This window comes from Spinacia oleracea, chromosome 3 (assembly GCF_020520425.1).
Source record: "Spinacia oleracea cultivar Varoflay chromosome 3, BTI_SOV_V1, whole genome shotgun sequence".
Classification (NCBI taxonomy): domain Eukaryota; kingdom Viridiplantae; phylum Streptophyta; class Magnoliopsida; order Caryophyllales; family Amaranthaceae; genus Spinacia; species Spinacia oleracea.
This window is the reverse complement of record NC_079489.1, coordinates 125039270-125062005: the sequence shown is the minus strand read 5'-3', so window position 1 is coordinate 125062005 and position 22736 is coordinate 125039270. Positions and strand designations below refer to the sequence as shown.

The 22736-nt window shown below is 32.6% G+C and overlaps 1 long non-coding RNA gene across 1 annotated transcript; it reads left to right on the top strand.

The window, feature by feature from the left end:
- The first annotated feature begins 21658 nt into the window (after nt 1-21658).
- LOC130469363 (uncharacterized) lies at nt 21659-22593 on the top strand. Its single transcript, XR_008929858.1, has 2 exons — nt 21659-21749; nt 22443-22593. It is a non-coding gene; the product is annotated as an uncharacterized lncRNA (long non-coding RNA).
- The last annotated feature ends 143 nt before the right edge of the window (nt 22594-22736 follow it).

Sequence of the window (22736 nt, the reverse complement as noted above, 5' to 3'; positions counted from 1 at the left end):
TGTAGTTCTAGAACTTTATATTGGAGGAAGATGAACATCAGTCATTAAGGTAGCAAGATCCAAAGTTGAAATAAAAGGGAAAAAATAATACGGAGTACTCTATTTTGATCAAATATCCAAACTAATATTTGGATCTTTTAAAGGGAATATTAATATCTAATTCGGTTTGATAAATTATTATTTCGACTTACCATGTATGATCAAAGTGTTACTTTGAGAGTAACAAGATTGCATGATCTTGCACACCACATTTTAGGTTGCTTAGTTACTGGAATAAATCATTACTTCAACATGTTTTAATCTATTATAAATAAATACGCTTCTGGATTTAGGCCCTGTTCTTTTGGACTTTTTTGCAGTTCCATTAAGTTCAGTTCAGTTCAGCTTCATTCAGTTCAATTCAGTTCAGTTCAAAAGAACGGATTCATCTCTCTTTGTAATTATTTTTATTCTTGATATTGCAATTAAAATTGACATTTATTACTTATACATATAATAATAATAATTATCGTTATTATTACTTAAATATTACTATTATTATATTAATATTATATGTAATTATTGTTAGTAATAAATATTTATGATTATTGTAGTTATTATTTATTATTATGAGTATTGTTGTAAATATTAACATTATATTAATTATTTATTTATTATTTATTATTTATTATTTATTATTTACTATTTATTATTTACTATTTACAATTCATTCAGTTCAGCTCCTTTCAGTTCAGTTCAGTTCAGCTCCATTAAGTTCAGTTCAATTCAGTTCAGTTCAGTTCAGTTCAGCTCCATTAAGTTCAGTTCAGTTCTGTTCAGCTCCATTAAGTTCAGTTCAGTTCAGCTCCATTAAGTTCAGTTCAGTTCAGTTCAGTTCAGCTCCATTAAGTTCAGTTCAGTTCTGTTCAGCTCCATTAAGTTCAGTTCAGTTCAACTCCATTAAGTTCAGTTCAGTTCAACTCCATTAAGTTCAGTTCAGTTCAGTTCAACCAAATAAAGCTCAGAAGAACAAGGCCTTGGGCTCATATTGTATTTAAAATAAAAGGAAGTTTGTTTTCGTTTATGCAACCTAATGAAAGTAACTGGACATTAAAAGAAAAAGTATTTACACAATTAAATATTTTAAATCAAAGTATTCATATAACATTAACTATATGCTGCAAATCGATTTGATATAATATTGATATATGGTGACGTAATTATCGGATAGGGTCATGAATCTAAAGATGGTCGTAGGTCGGGATTTTGCCAAGCCCACGAGGCGTGGGCTTAAATGGGTCGGGCCCACGTCAAACCACTATGTATCGTGTTGGGTTGGGTCAAAAAGTTCAAAACAAGACCCAGACCCACAGGTTATCGTGTCGTGCCGTGTCTTGTCGGACATTTAAAAAAAAATACGGCTCAGGTCCGGACCACTACTTCGTGGTCGTGTCCAACCGTGCTTTTTCATGTCATATTTTTCTCGTACCTGTTAGGGTCGGGTCGGCATAGTGAATTATTAATTTAATACTCCTTCGTCCCATGCATATTACTTGATACACTTTCTTTTTTCGTCCGTACGTTCTAGATTACTTGTTACACATATAAAATAGAAATTACCATACAATTATTATATTGTCTCTCTTCCTACTATTTTTTTTTTGTCCTCACACTCTCTCTCATTCAATAAAAAAAATCCCCATTAACTCCTATTATATCTATTTTTTTTATTAAAGTAATAATTGATAATCAAACAATCATTTATCATATAACGAATAATTTAGTAAATTTTTAATTAATGGTTTTATTAATCGGTGTGGTTAATTTTTGGTTGGGTGAGATTAAAATAAGAAAGCTAGTGAGTCATAGCGAAGAAGAGAGGGGAGCAAAAGTTTTGTCTGAAACAAACAAGGTCCCGAAAGATCCGGGCTCAGGCGGTAATCGGAGACTTTGTTTGCTTTCCCTTGCTTTTTTGTATCTATCTTATGCTAACAAATCTAACGCTAAAATGTAAATTTTGGAGCAAAGTTTGCATAGAAGATTAAAATAAAAAAAAGTATACATGGATATATTTTTTTAACTTCTAAAAAAAAGTTTCAGTTTTAAATTTGTAATAATTTTTTTTTTAAGATAAAGATAGCACGGACATTTTATTACCTTAAATTAATTTCCGACAAAGTTGTGATACTTTGAGGAAATGTTCCAATTCGGCTTTAATAAGTTCAGATAAGTTTCATTCAAGTTTTATTAAGTTAATAAGTTTCAATTATGTCCAAGTATACTCTTTCAAATTTATTCTTCAAAACAAGCTTGATCAAGTACTATAAAGTTTCAACCATACTCCGTATCATTGAATAGAACACATCATATATCTTGTTCAAAGATAATAGTTGTTTGTTAAGAAGAATATTAGTGAATAATCTACATGTGAGTTTGGACTAATTGTTCCATGTGGAGAAAGAAGAGGAAGGGTGACTAACATACGTCTGATGAACTACTCCACTTATCAGCAAATTGAAGAAATCCACTTATCAGCAAATTGAATGTAGACTGAAATATTATCAGGATTATATGTGGTCAGACTTTCCACCAATTAGGATTGCCTAGCCCAATAACGTCTATCATTTTTGAATGAGGGGTAATTAACGACTAATGAATTTGATTAATAAATGATTTTGCTTAACTTATCAATAGTTAATGTGTACCAATTGCATGTTGGTTCAGTGGTGATTGGGGCTGAACTTGGTAGGAAAAACTCGTGTTCGATCCCCCGCAACAACAATTGGGAGGGGACTATAACCTATCTACCAAGAACTCGCCCCAAATCCGGATTACCCCTAAGGGTGAACCGGGTGCAAACATCAAAATCAATAGTTAATGTGTTTGATGCAAAACTTAATTTGATTTTTCAAAACGAAATATTTGTATTGCGATGTCAAATATATAAATATCTTATATATACGCTAACACAACTTTAACGTCGATGATGTTTTGATACGGTCGATACAGACACACACATATAAGTCTTCACTTTGATAGTTATATCAACTAATTATTTGACATCCACATACACTATCAACTGAAATAACAAACGCTACTAATTTGTACAATGATTATATATATATATATATATATATATATATATATATATATATATATATATATATATATATATATATATATAGATAGATAGATATAAATATATATGGATGGGGTTTTAATTATATCATTGTTCATTCTCATATCTTGACCGTACCATTTCATAACCTTATTAACTAAACTACTTAAAATCCACACTAAAATTGTTTAAATCTCTTGCAATCACTTTGAGTTTAAATTGGCTTAAAACATTGAAATTTCACTATGCTTTAGGGATAATTTAACACACACACACCCCCCCCCCCCCCCCCCCCCCTACCCCTACCCCTGCCTACAGGTTGCATACTCTATATCGTATTTTTAATTGATCTTATCTCCAAAAAGTGCATGACTAGAGATGATTTAATGAGAACGAATTAAAAGATAATTTTGTTATAATTTGCTTTTTTACATCAATTAGTTATAATGCTTTTGTCCTAGCTGAAGTACTTTGTATTAATTTATTCCTCTCTCATGTTTTGAATGATCAATGTTCAATTCATAATATGGAGTAGTAATCTTTTCATTGCTCCCTAAGGCATTGATCATGTTTATATTTCAGTTTGTTTAGTTCAATTTAGATTCATTAAACATGCAAGTTTTCCACATAGAGGATTTAATTGACAGTAAACACTTTTTATTTAGGTCAATAGTAGTACGTCTTGCTTGATATTGAATATTAAATTTTATATAAATAATAGTACGTCTTTATTGAATAGTATAATTTTTTATGAATATTATAATTTTCTAAAACAAAAATCATGCAGATTATATACGAAGTAGTTGCTTAATTAATAAATGAAAACATTTTGTATTTTTTGTTGTACGGAGTAGCTGCTTAATAAATGAAAATATTTTATGGCCTTGTTTGGCAAATGGCTTTTTGCTGGCTTTTTGGTTGGCTTTTGGCTGTTGGCTTTTTAATCTGGTCAAACAGCCAAAAAATGTGTTTGGTAACTGGATTTTTAGCTTACTGAAAAGCCAGCTTTTTCGCCAAAAATGAAAAGCTAGTAACACTAGCTTTTTGGAGTTGGCTTTTGGCTTTTCACTATCTAAATTACTTTTTTGTCCTTGTTTTTTACTAATTAACTAATAATTAATAATTAATAATTAATAATTAATAATTAATAATTAATAATTAATAATTAATAATTAATAATTAATAATTAATAATTAATAATTAATAATTAATAATTAATAATTAATAATTAATAATTAATAATTAATAATTATAAATAATTAATAATTAATAATTAATAATTAATAATTAATAATTAATAATTAATAATTAATAATTAATAATTAATAATTAATAATTAATGATTAATAATTAATTATTAATAATTAATGATTAATGATTAGTGATTAATGATTATTGATTAGTGATTAGTAATTAGTAATTAGTAATTAGTAATTAGTAATTAGTAATTAGTAATTATTAATTAATAATTAATAATTAATAATTAATAATTAATAATTAATAATTAATAATTAATAATTAATAATTAATAATTAATAATTTTTAATAATTAATAATTAGTAATTAGTAATATAATTAATAATTAATAATTAATAATTAGTAATTAATAATTAGTAATTAGTAATACAATTAATAATTAATAATTAATAATTAATAATTAGTAATTAATAATTAGTAATTAATAATTAATATTTAATAATTAATAATTAATAATTAAAAATTAATAATTAATAATTAATAATTAATAATTAATATGTAATAATTAATAATTAGTAATTAATAATTAGTAATTAATAATTAATATTTAATAATTAATAATTAATAATTAATAATTAATAATTAATAATTAATAATTAATAATTAATAAGTAATAATTAATAATTAATAATTAATAATTAATAATTAATAATTAATAATTAATAATTAATAATTAATAATTAATAATTAATAATTAATAATTAATAATTAATAATTAATAATTAATAATTAAAAGTTAATAATTACGGAGTATTAATTAATGACTAATAACTAAAAGTGAATAATTAATTAATAATTAATCATTAATTATTAATTATTAATTATTAATTACTACCTCCGTTCCTAAAAGTTCTTTACGCTTTCCGTTTTAGTCCGTTCCTGAAAGTTCTTTACACTCCTACTTTATTCCATTTTTACTCTTATTTGGCCCACCATAACTTACCCACTCACAATACTTTAATATTAGTTTTCACCCACTCACATTGTTGGACAATTTATAGCCACTCATTTTCCATTTGTTACCCCACCATCACATGTTCACCAAAATTCCTTAATTACCGTGCAAATAGTAACCGTAAAGATCATTTAGGAACGGAGGTAGTATTAATTATTAATTATTAATTATTAATCATTGATTATTTATTATTAGTTATTAATTATTACTCCGTAATTATTAATTAAAATAATAATTTATTAATACTATTGCACAAAGTAATTTATTTTTAATTTATATTTATTTATTTGTAATTACGTTTTACTCCGTACACAATACACAGTATGTATTGAAAAATGAATAAAAGACATTAAATGTCCTTAAATGTCATTTTACATAGCTACAGCCAACAGCCAACAACTGATTTTACCAAACATATTTGTAACCAATCCATAGTCAAACAGCCAACAAAAGCAGCCAACTTGAACAGCCAGTCAAACCAGCCAAGTAAAACAGCCGACAACCAACAGCCAACAGCCAATTGCCAAACAGGGCCTATATGTTTCGTTCGAAACAATTCTTTTCAAGAAGTAGATGATAAATTATTATTTTTACTATTAAAAAAAAGTTAACATGTTATTAAGGACATAATAGGTACTTCGAGGTTTTTCCTTATAAAATAATAAAGATAAAGAATAGTGTTTATGCACGAGGTGTCATACGTGACATTTTATTGATTATTGTACAAGTGTAATATATTTTTTCATTTAAACAAATGAACTTGTTAGTAAGAGTATAGTGAGAATTTTACAAGGAGAACAAACATCAAGTTCCCAAGAGTTCTCTTATATTCGGAATAAGAATTTGTTTTTTTTAAAAACTTATTTTGACTTATTTTGGAAATAATAAATTTTGATAAGTTAATATAAGCTTAGATAAATTTGGTTCATCAAAAATAAAAAAAATTCAGACAGTTTACACATACAATAAATTTTTTCAGCAAAAGTAAATTCAGATAAGTTCAATTATGTTTAAATACGTTTATTTCGTTTAAATTCAGTTGAACCAAGTAGAGCCTAATATAATTTAATAAATCTGCTAAATCAAATAGTGCCTAATATAATTTAATAAATCCTAATAGAGATGTACAAAAGAGAAAAGTAATTGCGGAATTTAGAGACAAAATTTAACATGAGAGTCAAATAAAAATCTAGTAATAACAGAGTTTTTGTCAGGATAATAAATAAAACAAAGATAAATTATAATGTGTAGGTAATAGAGCTATCAATTCTAAACCCGAATCGTTGAACTCACTGGGTTAATCTGATCATTAAGAACCTGAATCATTAATAACCCGTGAGCTTGAACTCGGAACCCGATCCAATAATATTCAACCCAAACCGTCTCGAAAATATTAACCCAATTAAGACCAAAAACCCGATAATTTAACAAATTGTCATGCCGCAACCCGAACTGTTTCTACCCGAACCGAATGGACCCGATAACCGTTAATGACCCGATTTGTTTCAATCCGAACCGTTTCAAACCGGAAAAAACCCGTTTAATCCGGACCGTTTACAACCAGAACTGTTTTAACCCGGACCTTGTACAACATGAACTGTTTCAACTCGGACCGTTTACAACCCGAACTGTTTCAAATTGAATCGTTTATTACCCAAATTGAATTGTTTCAACCTGAAATATTTACAAACCGTTTAATCCAAATCGTTTATAACCCGTTCCCCGAACTATATATTTACAACTGTAAAACATTTTATTTGATCCAAATTAAAAGTTGTACTATGTACTAGAACGCTTTTTATAAATTAATGTTTTTATAGATTGTTATATATATATTTACATAGTTATATAATTACCGTCAAACATAGTTATATAGTTGTAAACTTATAATATCATAAAATTATAAAGAATTAGATAGTTGTAACTAATAATCTCACAAAGTTATATACTTCCTCCGTTCCGGAAATATCGCACCATTTGTTTTTTACACTATTTACACTACAATTTTGGCCTTTTTTGTGATTTGTACATAAGGAAATTTTAGTCATGTGAGGTCATGTTAGATCTGTATCGGTATATATTTTCTAAATATTAATTATTTATAATTTTTATTTGCACACGATTTGAGATATTAAGAGTCAAAATAATGGTTAGCGGAGTAAAAGTCAACCATGATGTGATATTTTTGGAACTGCGGAAGTACATACTTATATAATTACACAATTATATTGTTATACATTTATATCCTTATATAGTTATAGTTTTGTAGGGGTTTAATTTAATCTAGTTATGATCATCAATTCATCAGTTATTAGCTTATTAGAGTAATCAAATGTACAATGTTATATTCCTTAATTAATTCTTGACAATGTTATAAAACTTATGAAGTTGTATTATTTTATTAGTCCTTAACTCTTTTATTGACTCGTATTCAACTTATTAGTCGATTACTAAACTAAACTGATATAATTCAATACGTTATAAGCTTATTATAAGTTATAACCAACGAATTAATCGAAAAACTATATATGTTGTTTTAACTGAAATGACTTAAATCATTAACAATTGAACTTGTTTGACTCGTTTCGTTGTTGAACATGTTAGTCTCGTTGATGTTTAAACCAATATGAATATATGATAAACTTGTATTTACAAAGTTTACAAATTCATTACGTATTAGTTCAAAATTATCGATTATTAATTACTACGTTATTAGTTATTAATTCATCAATTAATAAATGTTTCATGAATACGAAGTGATAAATTCTATTAGTCATTAGTTCATCGTTATCGATGATTAAACTATGTCATATACTATATACTCACTAACTCTACCAGTCTTAAATTTTTAACACTTTTAAAATTTAGTTACCGCCCTCGTCTCCTAATTAAGACATCCATAAAATATTTTATAAACGTATTGAAAATTGTGGCTCTGTTTGGCAAATAGCGGTTAGCTGTTAGCTGTAGCGGATTGTATTGGCAGTTTTGACTAGTTGTTGGTATTAGCTTGTTTGACTAGCTGATTGTATTAGCTGGTTATGTAAAAGTGTTTGGTAAATAGCTGATATATAATAGCTGTTTGATTGTGTAAAATTACCAATAAGGACATTAACTTATTTAATTATAGAGGATTAGTATTTGCTAAATATATGGATATGTATGGTTAGATTTTTATCGGAATAAAATGTACTAACATGAAAATAATTAAACAACATTTATAAAAATTTGAAAATTTGTTAATTCCACTAACAACTTTTACGAAAATAAATCATTAAATGTCTAATTTGCAAAATAGGAATAACTAAGAGAAAAAAAAAGTTTACATTACACTCTTCTAAGAAGCTTAATTTTTTTTCATTATTATATTATACATCATCTATTTAAGAAATAAATGTCTAGTTAAAAGGTAAGAAAAGTAATAAGTTTAAGTATTAAAGTGAATAAGAAAAGGTAAGGCCCGTGTTATAATTTTGTGCATAATTTTTTTCTTTCTAAAATCACTTATTTAATTTCTCTAAAGTCACAATAAAAACATTTTATCTAATATATATGAACTTATTTGAATTTATCTTCACATTAATTTTTTGTCTATAATATGTCAAAATAAGTTGAGAATTACAAATCATTAATGATTCATCTAACAAGGTTGTTAAACTCAAATAAGATAAGTTTAACAAATATATGGTCATATTAAGTGGTAATAGAAGGTTCATTCGACGATCAAGATGTTTAAAAGTTCGAGTCGATCTCAAATATTTTTGACATTTTATATTGTTCTATCATTGTCTAGCTTCATCTTCTATGTTGTTGCAACTTGTAAGGGTTGTTACCTTCATTGTAATTATTTGATTAAGCTATTGCGAATCGGTGAATCCAATGATAAATGTATGGACATGATTGACATGGGTGTAATTTTTACAACTTGAGGACTAAATGGTCTTTTTATCTTACCTAATACAATCCTGTAATTGAAAAAGCTCATTGGGGCAACTTTTTTGAAATTAGAGGATTCATCCCAATCCTCTATTTCAATCCTCTTACTTCCAAACACCTACATTAGAGGATTAAATTGGTCAAACCTCTAAATTGGCCAAATCCTCTAATTTTTTGCCAATCCTCTAATTTGTATCCGAATTGACCCGACCAGACAAAACCCGACCTGATATGATATGAACCTATTACAACCCGGCTTAACCCGTTTACAACCCTGCGTGTTTCAATCCGACCCGACCCGACTATAATTCGACCCGGTCTGACCCGATATGAATCTGGTCCGATATTAACCCAACTAAACCAGTTTACAACCCGAACCAATCTAACCCGACCCGATTATACCTCGACCCTATATGAACCCTATCCGATATTAACCCGAACCGACATAAATTAGACCCGATATGAACCCGTGTCAATCAACTCGAACCGAACCGAATCAAACCGTTTTTTTCAACCCGATCTGATTGCCAAATAAACTTGTTTCAACCCGAATCGATGGATCTGACTCGAACCCGGTCCATTTGTACGAATTAACACCTCTAGTAGGCGATATTAATTTGTTACTTGTATTAATTTGTCGATCTATACCGACCCTAATAATTTAATTAAAAATGGAAAAAGGACAACCCCAAAAATAAACTCAAGTTAATTATTCTAAGCAAGGTAGACCAGTCAAAGCAATTAAAAATAGGTTAGCCTTTTTTGGTTGATTAGATTATTAGATTAGACAGATTAGTAATTAAAAATAGTAGATTGTTATTTTGTTAGTACTAAATTTCTAAAGTTGGTAATCCATGCGTATCACACTTTTTTAACCAGCTCTGCAACACCCTTAATTAAGATGATAATGACAAAATAGTTATCTCTAGATCCAATTTAGTCATTGTTATTAATTTTTCAAATGCGTGCTTTTTAAGAACCCACGGTTTATTAACTTTTAGGAATTTCAATTTTGGTTTTAAATGCATTTTTATATGGAAATATATGGAGTAGTACTTTCTTAAGAGTTACTCACTACTATTATTACGGCTCTGTTTGACAATTAGTGATTAACTGGTTTGACTACGTAGTAACTGTTATTCCGTAAATGGTTATATATATTAGTTGGTTTAAGTATCCGGTTAAATTAGATGTTTGTGTAAATTGCTTGACAAATTAACGGTTACTCCGTATTTGTTAATTGTTTAATGTGTTAAGTGATCATTAATAACATTGATATAAATTAATGTAGGTTGATAAAGGTTATATTTGTTCAAACCTCTGATTGTAGTAGAAAGAAAGTTTATTGTAATAGTGACCCCTTAGAAATGTAAGATTTACGGAGTATTAAATAATTTGTGAGTGGGTAGAAAACTTACAAAAAAATACTCCCTCGGTTCCTATTTATGTGTCCACTTTGAACATTTACGCGGTTTTTAATAAAACTGGATTGTGTGTAAGAGGTAATGATTGAGAGTGTTTTTTTTTTAGGTAAAAGAAAAAGTAGATAATTGTTTAATGTTTAAAGTATCCGATGATAGAAGTACACAAGGTGTGCAAGAGCATCTTGCACACCACCACTTATAATATGCCACCTCAACTTTAAAAGATTCCTCTATTTTGAAAATTTCAAACTGAAATTTGAAATGTGTTTTGAAATTTTAATTTTGAATTTCAAATTTTTTTTAAGTTCTCAACAATCAGCAATTAATTATCTTTAATTCCCCATAAATGCAATGAGTGCATTCCCCATAAGGGAAACGAGTAACCAAAAAATCATCTAATATTTTGATCTTTTCATGACTAAAATGATCTCGTAAAATGGTTTTGATCCGCAATTAAACAAAATTGGTTATTTATCCTCTTGAGAAGAATCGAACACGGGTTTGCGCAGATAGAGTAGATGTTGTAACAGCTTAGTAGTGACCATTGTAGCAAGGGGTATCAGTACGTAAGCCATTGCAAACATAAATCTTTTAATCTAATTTTACCGAGTTTGAGAATTCTACATATGATTTATGTAAAGGTGAAATGATCCTTTATAATCGTAGATAATATTATAACACATTTTAAAATCGTAGATAATATTATAAGACATCTAATTTTACCGAGTTTGAGAATTCTACATATGATTTATGTAAAGGTGAAATGATCATTTATAATCGTAGATAATATTATAACACATTCATGTGTTCTATCTATCTTTTCTAATCTTGGTGGTGGGTCATAATTTTGTATTATAACAAGAAGTAAACAACTTACTGGGTAGATGTTTATGAAAATGTTAGGAGTTACACATCTATTTTACTTGAGTTTTTAGCGGCGGGTGAACCGTGACTTTTAGCGGCGGCTTTAGGGTTCATTTACTAAATTCCATCCCCAGAATTTCATCGCGCCGATGCTCAAAAACAAATTTCTCTTCGATGATCGCCACCTTCATTTTCCTCCTCCACAGACAATCGGAAATTGTGGTGGTGCTATTTTTTGGGCGGATTCATGGTGGTTACTTGCAATTGATAAATCCCAAATTAACGAATTTGCAATTGGAATTGGAATGTCCCAAATTTATGAATTTGCAACAAATCCCTGATTAAATAAAATCAGATTTAATAAATTAACAATTTATACTGCAACATAAAATCTATAATTGCAATTGAAGTTCAGATTAATCTTGGAAACGCAGAATCAGATTTCCTTTGTTCATGCTCAATAAAATATATAATGTATTTAGAGGATTATTTTATTGCCATCTAACACAGTAGGATGTAATTGAATTCTTATCATAAAATCTATAATCATTCTTGTTGTATACTTTGTGATGTGGGCTTGAACAAATCTCCCACAAAGCCCAAAGAGGCAGCCTACGACTCATACTGATCAGATGGGCCCAGACCTGGAAAGAAGGCCCAAAGTCCTGCTACTCCACCAGAATAAAGACAGAGCCCCATTGGGCAAAGCCCATTATCTTTAAAAGCCGGTCCAAATATGGGAGGCCCATCATTGCAAGACAAAGGCCACGTGTCCTAAATCCCCAAGGGGCACGTGTCCCATAGTTAGGGTTGAGGGTGCAGTCCCCAAGGAACTCTAGCACTATAAATAGCTCAGATCCCAAGGTAAAAGGGCATTCAATTTTTGCCCAACCACAACAAACTTGTCTTTGCTCTGCCTTCTCTCTACAAATTACTTATCTCTCTAGCTTATACTTACTTAAGCATCGGAGGGAATATTCCTACGGGAATATTCTTGTTTTGCAGGTTGCCAGAAGTTCGTGCCAAGTCATACTTGATACCTCCGAGGAGCGCGTGCCACATCAGCACCGTAAAAGTTCCCACAACATTTGGCGCCGTCTGTGGGGAGGTACAGTGTCATGGCTGAACTTCAAACTGACTGCGGAAATGTAATACCCCGAAATTTTAAATTCGATTTATTAAAATTGAAAATATTTATTAACTTAATTTCGTTTTAATTAAATTACGAATAATCGAATTTCGTTATTTTAATCATTTTTACGAATTATTTTAAACGATAAATTTATAAACCGAAATTATTTAATTTCGTTAACGATAATTTATTTATTTTTAAGGGATTATTTTAATTAAACATTTTATTACAAATTCTGGATTTTTGCCAAATATTGTGAATTTACTATAAAAAAAAAAAAAAAAAAAAAGAAAATGTCAGCTTTATTTTCTTGCTCCCCACGCTCAAACCAGGAAGTCAATACTTCCTTCCTTCCCTCAAAATTCAGTCCAAATTCAATCCTTGGACCCCAAGTATACCTACTTACAAATTCAGAAATTTAAAGTGAAATTTCAATAACAAAAACAAAACACAATTTCAGTTTCAATCTCAAAAACCAAATTCAATTTCAATTTTTTTTCTCCTCTTTTGTTCCCTGATTCGGACCAACCACCACCACCACCTCCGGCAGCCACCGCGCACCACCATCCTCACCACCACTCCACCACCCAGCATCTCCCGAGCACCCAGAACCACCGAACACCACCACGCCACCACCACAACTCCCTCCCCTTCTCTCCCCTGCTCTCGCGTCCCCTGCCTCCTTCTTCTTCCTCCTCTTTCGCCCCACGCAACCACCGCACCACCATCACCACCTTATCCCTCCGATAACCACTAGCAACCGCGCCAACCACCGAGCCACCCAACCACCTCCCTCCTCTTTCTCCTCCTCCCCGTTCGCTCCCTTCCCCCTCCCCTGTTTCGCAAATCACCACCCCCATCCCCTTAACTGCTCCGCCGCGAACCACCGCCCACCATCACCGTCGCGTCAGACCGCGTCGCCCAGCCGCCCCCTTTCCTCCTTCCTCCTCGTGCCCTCCTTGCTCCGCCTCCCCTGTTTCATCCCCTCCCCTTGCCCTGTTCGTGCGCTATTCAAAAAAAAAAAGGGGAATCAGTTTCTTTGTGAAACCTGACTCTTATCCTCCCTCAAACCCACAAAATCAATTGGGCCAAATTAATTTGGGCCTTGGGTAAGAAACCAACTCATGATTTCAGATTTTCCTAAATTATTAGTTTCATGTTTTAATTTATTTCTATGATATAAATATTTACTAATAAAATTATTTATTATTTTCAGGTTTAATTATCAATTTTAATAAAGGAAATTACTAGTTTCATTTAACAAAAATGGAATTTAAATAATATTCATGACAAACAATTTATAAAATAAATATATATACATATATATATATATATATATATATATATATATATATATATATATATATATATTTTGATTGAAAATTAGATTAATAATATTTTCATCAAATTTCGAAATTATATTAAAATTCGTTATTTATAAATTCGCTACTTATAAAATTTATAATTTTATAAAATATTGATTTTAAATTAATTATCGATCTAGTACTAATTCAATGATTTATTATTTTGAAAGAAATTGGACTCGGAGCTCAGGACGAACGAACCAACGAAAACCCTTAGCAAATCGCGGAAGTGAGGTAACGGCTATTGCTAGTACCCGCAATTCCCTTATAAATGTGATTATGAAATTACAACATATGATTGATTTATCAAATGAATGTTTTGACATGTTTTATGAATTGCGGGAAATGAAATATGATTTTATTGAATAATTTATTATAATATGATTTGATGGAATTATTCCTTATTTATGATTGATTATAAAATGCTATGATGATTGATTGAATTTCTTATAAAATGCTGGTTATAAGAAACCAGGAAAGAAAGGATGTTTGATCTTATGATCCAAAGGAATTATGTTACTTCAACTGAAGTAAAAAGACTAAAATGTAAAATTAAACGAAACATGATAAATGAAAGTGAAATTCCTAGTCCGTTTGGCAGTATATGTTCACAGGTTACGATTCTCGGTCATGCATGTACCCATGGGGCATCCGCCCATTGAGCCAAGGCTCTCATGTTTTCGGGCCAAGGCCCCATGTTTATGGACAGCGGTCCATCGTGGAAGACGTTCCACCATGTCATACTTGCCGCGACTAGCATGTGCACCCTAAAGTTGAAAATGAATTAAATAAAGGACTTTATAAAATGTTTTACATTATTCTATTCTCCCTGTGTTATTAAATAAAACGAATTGAAATGAATTTACGTTGCTAGAATAGTTCGTTACTGAGTCTTCGGCTCACCGTTATTTTGTTTTCTGTTTTAGGTACCGCTGGGATCGATGGGAACGAGTAGTGGCGAGGATTTCACTTTAATAATTCCCACCTAGTTTATGCCTTAAGTTTTAATAGTTTAATTACAGACTTTTAGTAATTTATGTACCTTTATTTTGGTAATATAAAAGATTATTATATTGATTTTTTTGGGATTTAATATCTTATGATTGAAGGTTGCCTTGTAATTCCCAAGAGGGAGTTACGGCAGGTAATGCCCCGACCAATTAGGTTAATTCCGCTGCTAATTATGCTTTAATAATGTAATTAGAGGTCGGGGTGTTACAGTTTGGTATCAAGAGCAAAGGTTCTGGACCATAAGTGCTAAACCTTACGGGTTTTCGCACGAATAGAATTCATTAGGCTTTAAGTAAAGAATTTTAAGGAATGAGTTAAAAAGAATGTTCTAAAATCTTGCTGAGTTAAAATGAATATGAGTGTGAGTGTAGGAACGGGATCAAAGGGTTTATTTTATATTATTATTTCGCTTCAACCTGATAAGATATGTTATGCAGAATGTCGACCATCGATGCTATCAACGATGTTACCAACGGAGCTCGCAACGAGCATCATGTTCACGATGATAACGACATCACTCATGAAGAGTATGTCCATGTTAATGGCCACGAGGAAAGGATGGAACGATTGGAAAATGTGAGTTCAATGTTGGCCGAATTAGTCCATGATTCTCGGAAAAAGAAAGATGTTAGTGGAAACGGGAGCGCAACGATGTTCAAGAACTTTTCGTCACTCAACCCACCATCCTATGATGGCAAGCCTGATCCAGTTGAGTTCGAGGATTGGATAAATCGCATTGATCAGTTGTTTGAAACCCTGCAGTGCCCTGAGAAATGGAGAGTTGATTTCGCAGTGTTCTACTTGTCAGGCCAAGCAGGATTATGGTGGAAAGTTATCAAGGAACGAAAGAATGGGCCTGGATTTGGTTGGAACGAACTACAGAAGTTAATGAGAGACAAGTTTTATCCACCATCCTTGAGGAAACAAAAGAAGATGAATTTCTACACTTGCAACAAGGAACGATGAGCGTGTTGGAATACGCAAATAAGTTTATGGAGTTGTCAAGGTTTGCACCAGACTTGGTGTCGACAGAGCAGTCCAGGATGAACCGTTTTGAACGAGGTCTGCACCTTAAGTACCAGGATAGGTTGTCCACTCAGAGGTTTACTTCATACCAGGATATGGTTGATATTGCGGCTAATGTGGAGCGAGTGGTACTACTTCGAGAAGCGAAGAATGTTGGGTATAAAAGGAGAAATGATAACCAAAGTCAAGGAGGAGCAAAGAAGCCCAACCAAAGTTACCAGGGAAATCAAAGGAGGAATGATGGTAATCAAGGAAATAATAGGGGACAAGGATTTCAAGGAAGGAACAATCGGTCGCAAGGATGTGCCAAATGTGGAAAAAGGAGTCATGTGGAGAGTGAATGTCGTGTTGGCACGAATGCTTGCTATCGATGTGGAAGCCATGATCATTACGTCAGAGATTGCCCAAATCAAGTGACGCCAACCATGAGAGGACCAGTTTCAACTAACAACGATCGTGGTCGGAACAACAATGTAGGAGGTCCAAACCGCAACCCACCTCGACCACCGCCAACTGGAAGAGTTTTTGTGATGAGACAAGATGAAGCAGATGAGGATGATAATGTTATCACCGGTACCTTTTCTATCCATTCGTTACCTGCCCATGTTCTTTTTGATTCTGGAGCTTCACATTCCTTTATTTCACCATTGTTTGCTAAATGTTTAAGTTTGAAACCATGTTGTGACTTTCATGCTATGAGTGTTTCCCTTCCTAGTGGAGAAATAGTGAAATGTAGAACCATGTATAGAGATTGTCCCATTGTAATAGAAAAAGTAGAGTTTCTAGCAGACTTAGTAGCCTTTGACCTATCTGAATTTGATGTAATCTTGGGAATGAATTGGTTGACTAAGTATGAAGCTAACCTTAATTGTTCGAGGCAGAGTGTGACCCTTAGAACACCAAGTGGAGATAGAGTTTCATTCCATAAGTTAGTAAGAAAACCAACGATTCAAATTGTCCATGCTTTGAGAGCACGTAAAATGATTGAGAGTGGGTTATCTGGTTACCTATGTAGTGTTGTTGACCTAAATACCCCTGTACCTTCCATTACTGACATACCTGTTGTTTGTGAATACCCACATGTTTTTCCAGAAGAAATACCTAGTATGCCCCCACCAAGAGAGTTAGATTTCAGCATTGAATTAATTCCCGGATCCACCCCTATTTCTAAGGCACCATATAGAATGGCACCAGCTGAGTTACAAGAATTAAAGAAACAATTAGATGAGTTACTTGAAAAAGGATATGTTCGACCTAGTGTTTCACCTTGGGGAGCCCCTGTCTTATTTGTGAAGAAAAAGGACGGAACTATGAGGTTATGCATAGATTATCGAGAGTTAAACAAGATTACCATTAAGAATAAGTATCCTTTACCCCGTATTGATGATTTGTTTGACCAACTTCGAGGTGCAAAGGTGTTTTCTAAGATTGATTTGAGGTCAGGTTACCATCAACTTCGAATTAAACCTGAGGATATTCCAAAGACAGCCTTTAGAACTAGATATGGTCACTATGAGTTTGTTGTGATGCCTTTTGGATTAACCAATGCGCCAGCTGTATTTATGGATTTGATGAACCGTATTTTTAAACCATACCTTGATAAGTTTGTAGTTGTTTCATTGATGATATTTTGATATATTCTAAGAGTAATGAGGAACACGAGGAGCACCTGAGAAAAGTGTTAGATATGTTGATTGAAAACCAGTTATATGCTAAGTTGTCGAAATGTGAATTCTGGCTTAAGGAAATATCATTTTTAGGACATATTATCTCTGAGAAAGGTGTATCTGTTGATCCTGAGAAAATAAAAGCAATTGTGGAATGGTCTAGACCAACTAATGTACCCGAAGTACGGAGTTTTATGGGTTTAGCTGGATACTATCGAAGATTTGTTCAAGATTTCTCTAAGGTTGCCTTACCCATAACCCGATTAGTTAGAAAGAATACCAAATTCGTGTGGAATGATGATTGTGAATGTGCATTTCAAGAACTTAAGAAACGTCTCACCACTGCCCCTATTCTTACCCTTCCATCTGGAACTGACGGATTTGTAATCTATAGTGATGCTTCTAAAAATGGGTTAGGATGTGTCTTAATGCAAAACGGAAAAGTTATAGCTTATGCTTCACGCCAACTCAAAGTTCATGAACAAAATTACCCTACCCATGACCTCGAACTTGCAGCTGTTGTTTTCGCCCTTAAGATTTGGAGACATTATTTGTATGGAGTTTCGTGTCAAATTTTCACCGACCATAAGAGTCTTAAGTACATTTTCACCCAAAAAGAACTCAACATGAGACAACGTAGGTGGTTAGAACTTCTTAAAGATTATGACCTTGATATTCAATACCATCCCGGAAAGGCTAACGTTGTTGCGGATGCATTAAGTCGAAAGTCTCACTTAAATTCTATCCTAACTTTCTCCCGAGTCAACCAAGATGATCTACAAAAGATGGAAATTGAGTTTATCAAAGGAGATGCTTGCTTGAATGTGTTGGTAATGAAACCAACTTTGATTGATGAGATTAAGGAAGCGCAATGTAAGGACTTGCAATTGGAAAGAATAAGGAGTGAAGTGGAAAACGGGAAGTCACCTGGTTTTGTCATTCAAGAAGATGGCACGTTAAGGTTTCAGGGAAGATTATGTGTGCCTAATGATGAGAAGTTGAAAAAGAGAATTTTAGAAGAAGCTCATAGTTCACCATACTCGATTCACCCTGGAGGAAATAAGATGTATAAGGATTTAAGGCAGGTGTATTGGTGGAGCAACATGAAGCAAGAAGTGGCAGAATATGTGGCTAAATGTTTGACGTGTCAGAGAATCAAGATCGAGCATCAAAGACCAGCAGGTTTGTTGCAACCTCTGGATGTGCCAGAATGGAAATGGGATTCAGTTTCAATGGATTTTATCATAGGTTTACCAAGATCAACCAAGGGAATGAATGCTATTTGGGTTATTGTTGATCGATTAACGAAGTCAGCACATTTCTTAGCAATGAAGAGTAATTCGAGTTTAGATCAACTGGCCGAGCTATATGTGAACACTATTGTGCGATTGCATGGAGTGCCTAGTTCGATTGTTTCTGATCGTGACACGAGGTATCAATCAACCTACTGGAAAGAATTGCAGAAAGCCCTTGGGACGAAACTTAACTTTAGTACCGCATTTCACCCAACGACTGATGGACAAACAGAACGTACCAATCAAATTGTCGAGGATATGTTGAGAGCATGTATTTTGGATTTTCAAGGAACCTGGGAGAAGTTTCTACCTATGGTTGAATTTTCGTACAACAACAGTTATCAGGCCACCATTGGTATGGCACCTTATGAAGCACTTTATGGAAGGAAATGTCGAACACCATTATGTTGGAGTGATATCGATGAGGCGCGTGTTATAGGACCAGAATTGATTCAAGAAACTACTGACAAGATTCGTTTAATCCAATCAAGAATGATGGCAGCGCAAAGTAGGCAAAAGAGTTATGCAGACCAACGAAGAAGACCTCTAGAGTTTGAGGTCGGAGATCACGTGTTCTTGAAAATTTCGCCAACGAAAGGAATAATGAGATTTGGTCAAACGGGGAAGTTGAGCCCAAGATACATCGGGCCATATGAGATACTAGAAAGAGTAGGTGCAGTAGCATATCGACTAGCTTTACCAACCGACTTGGAAAAGGTGCATAATGTATTCCACGTGTCGATGTTAAGAAAATATGTTCCTGATCCTAGCCATGTGATTACGCACGAACCCTTGCTATTGCGAAACGATTTAACTTACGAGGAGAAGCCAATTGAAATTCTAGAACGAAGAGAGAAACGACTTAGAAGCAAAGTAATTCCAATGGTTAAAGTCTTGTGGGCCAATCACTTGACATCTGAAGCCACATGGGAAGTCGAAGCGCAAATGAGAGCGAAATATCCCCAGTTATTCGTTTAGAAACGATAAGATGTATGCATGTTAATATATTATTTGAATGATTATGTTATAATGTTATTCCGCCATGTTTGTATAGCAAATAGAACGATTAAGTATGAATGGCTAGTTCGACTGAGCTCCAGTTTCGAGGACGAAACTTTTTCTAAGGGGGTAAGAATGTAATACCCCGAAATTTTAAATTCGATTTATTAAAATTGAAAATATTTATTAACTTAATTTCGTTTTAATTAAATTACGAATAATCGAATTTCGTTATTTTAATCATTTTTACGAATTATTTTAAACGATAAATTTATAAACCGAAATTATTTAATTTCGTTAACGATAATTTATTTATTTTTAAGGGATTATTTTAATTAAACATTTTATTACAAATTCTGGATTTTTGCCAAATATTGTGAATTTACTATAAAAAATAAAAAAAAAAAAAAAAAAAAAAAAAAAAAAAAGAAAATGTCAGCTTTATTTTCTTGCTCCCCACGCTCAAACCAGGAAGTCAATACTTCCTTCCTTCCCTCAAAATTCAGTCCAAATTCAATCCTTGGACCCCAAGTATACCTACTTACAAATTCAGAAATTTAAAGTGAAATTTCAATAACAAAAACAAAACACAATTTCAGTTTCAATCTCAAAAACCAAATTCAATTTCAATTTTTTTTCTCCTCTTTGTTCCCTGATTCGGACCAACCACCACCACCACCTCCGGCAGCCACCGCGCACCACCATCCTCACCACCACTCCACCACCCAGCATCTCCCGAGCACCCAGAACCACCGAACACCACCACGCCACCACCACAACTCCCTCCCCTTCTCTCCCCTGCTCTCGCGTCCCCTGCCTCCTTCTTCTTCCTCCTCTTTCGCCCCACGCAACCACCGCACCACCATCACCACCTTATCCCTCCGATAACCACTAGCAACCGCGCCAAACCACCGAGCCACCCAGCCACCTCCCTCCTCTTTCTCCTCCTCCCCGTTCGCTCCCTTCCCCCTCCCCTGTTTCGCAAATCACCACCCCCATCCCCTTAACTGCTCCGCCGCGAACCACCGCCCACCATCACCGTCGCGTCAGACCGCGTCGCCCAGCCGCCCCCTTTCCTCCTTCCTCCTCGTGCCCTCCTTGCTCCGCCTCCCCTGTTTCATCCCCTCCCCTTGCCCTGTTCGTGCGCTATTCAAAAAAAAAAAGGGGAATCAGTTTCTTTGTGAAACCTGACTCTTATCCTCCCTCAAACCCACAAAATCAATTGGGCCAAATTAATTTGGGCCTTGGGTAAGAAACCAACTCATGATTTCAGATTTTCCTAAATTATTAGTTTCATGTTTTAATTTATTTCTATGATATAAATATTTACTAATAAAATTATTTATTATTTTTCAGGTTTAATTATCAATTTTAATAAAGGAAATTACTAGTTTCATTTAACAAAAATGGAATTTAAATAATATTCATGACAAACAATTTATAAAATAAATATATATACATATATATATATATATATATATATATATATATATATATTTTGATTGAAAATTAGATTAATAATATTTCATCAAATTTCGAAATTATATTAAAATTCGTTATTTATAAATTCGCTACTTATAAAATTTATAATTTTATAAAATATTGATTTTAAATTATTATCGATCTAGTACTAATTCAATGATTTATTATTTTGAAAGAAATTGGACTCGGAGCTCAGGACGAACGAACCAACGAAAACCCTTAGCAAATCGCGGAAGTGAGGTAACGGCTATTGCTAGTACCCGCAATTCCCTTATAAATGTGATTATGAAATTACAACATATGATTGATTTATCAAATGAATGTTTTGACATGTTTTATGAATTGCGGGAAATGAAATATGATTTTATTGAATAATTTATTATAATATGATTTGATGGAATTATTCCTTATTTTATGATTGATTATAAAATGCTATGATGATTGATTGAATTTCTTATAAAATGCTGGTTATAAGAAACCAGGAAAGAAAGGATGTTTGATCTTATGATCCAAAGGAATTATGTTACTTCAACTGAAGTAAAAAGACTAAAATGTAAAATTAAACGAAACATGATAAATGAAAGTGAAATTCCTAGTCCGTTTGGCAGTATATGTTCACAGGTTACGATTCTCGGTCATGCATGTACCCATGGGGCATCCGCCCATTGAGCCAAGGCTCTCATGTTTTCGGGCCAAGGCCCCATGTTTATGGACAGCGGTCCATCGTGGAAGACGTTCCACCATGTCATACTTGCCGCGACTAGCATGTGCACCCTAAAGTTGAAAATGAATTAAATAAAGGACTTTATAAAATGTTTTACATTATTCTATTCTCCCTGTGTTATTAAATAAAACGAATTGAAATGAATTTACGTTGCTAGAATAGTTCGTTACTGAGTCTTCGGCTCACCGTTATTTTGTTTTCTGTTTTAGGTACCGCTGGGATCGATGGGAACGAGTAGTGGCGAGGATTTCACTTTAATAATTCCCACCTAGTTTATGCCTTAAGTTTTAATAGTTTAATTACAGACTTTTAGTAATTTATGTACCTTTATTTTGGTAATATAAAAGATTATTATATTGATTTTTTTGGGATTTAATATCTTATGATTGAAGGTTGCCTTGTAATTCCCAAGAGGGAGTTACGGCAGGTAATGCCCCGACCAATTAGGTTAATTCCGCTGCTAATTATGCTTTAATAATGTAATTAGAGGTCGGGGTGTTACA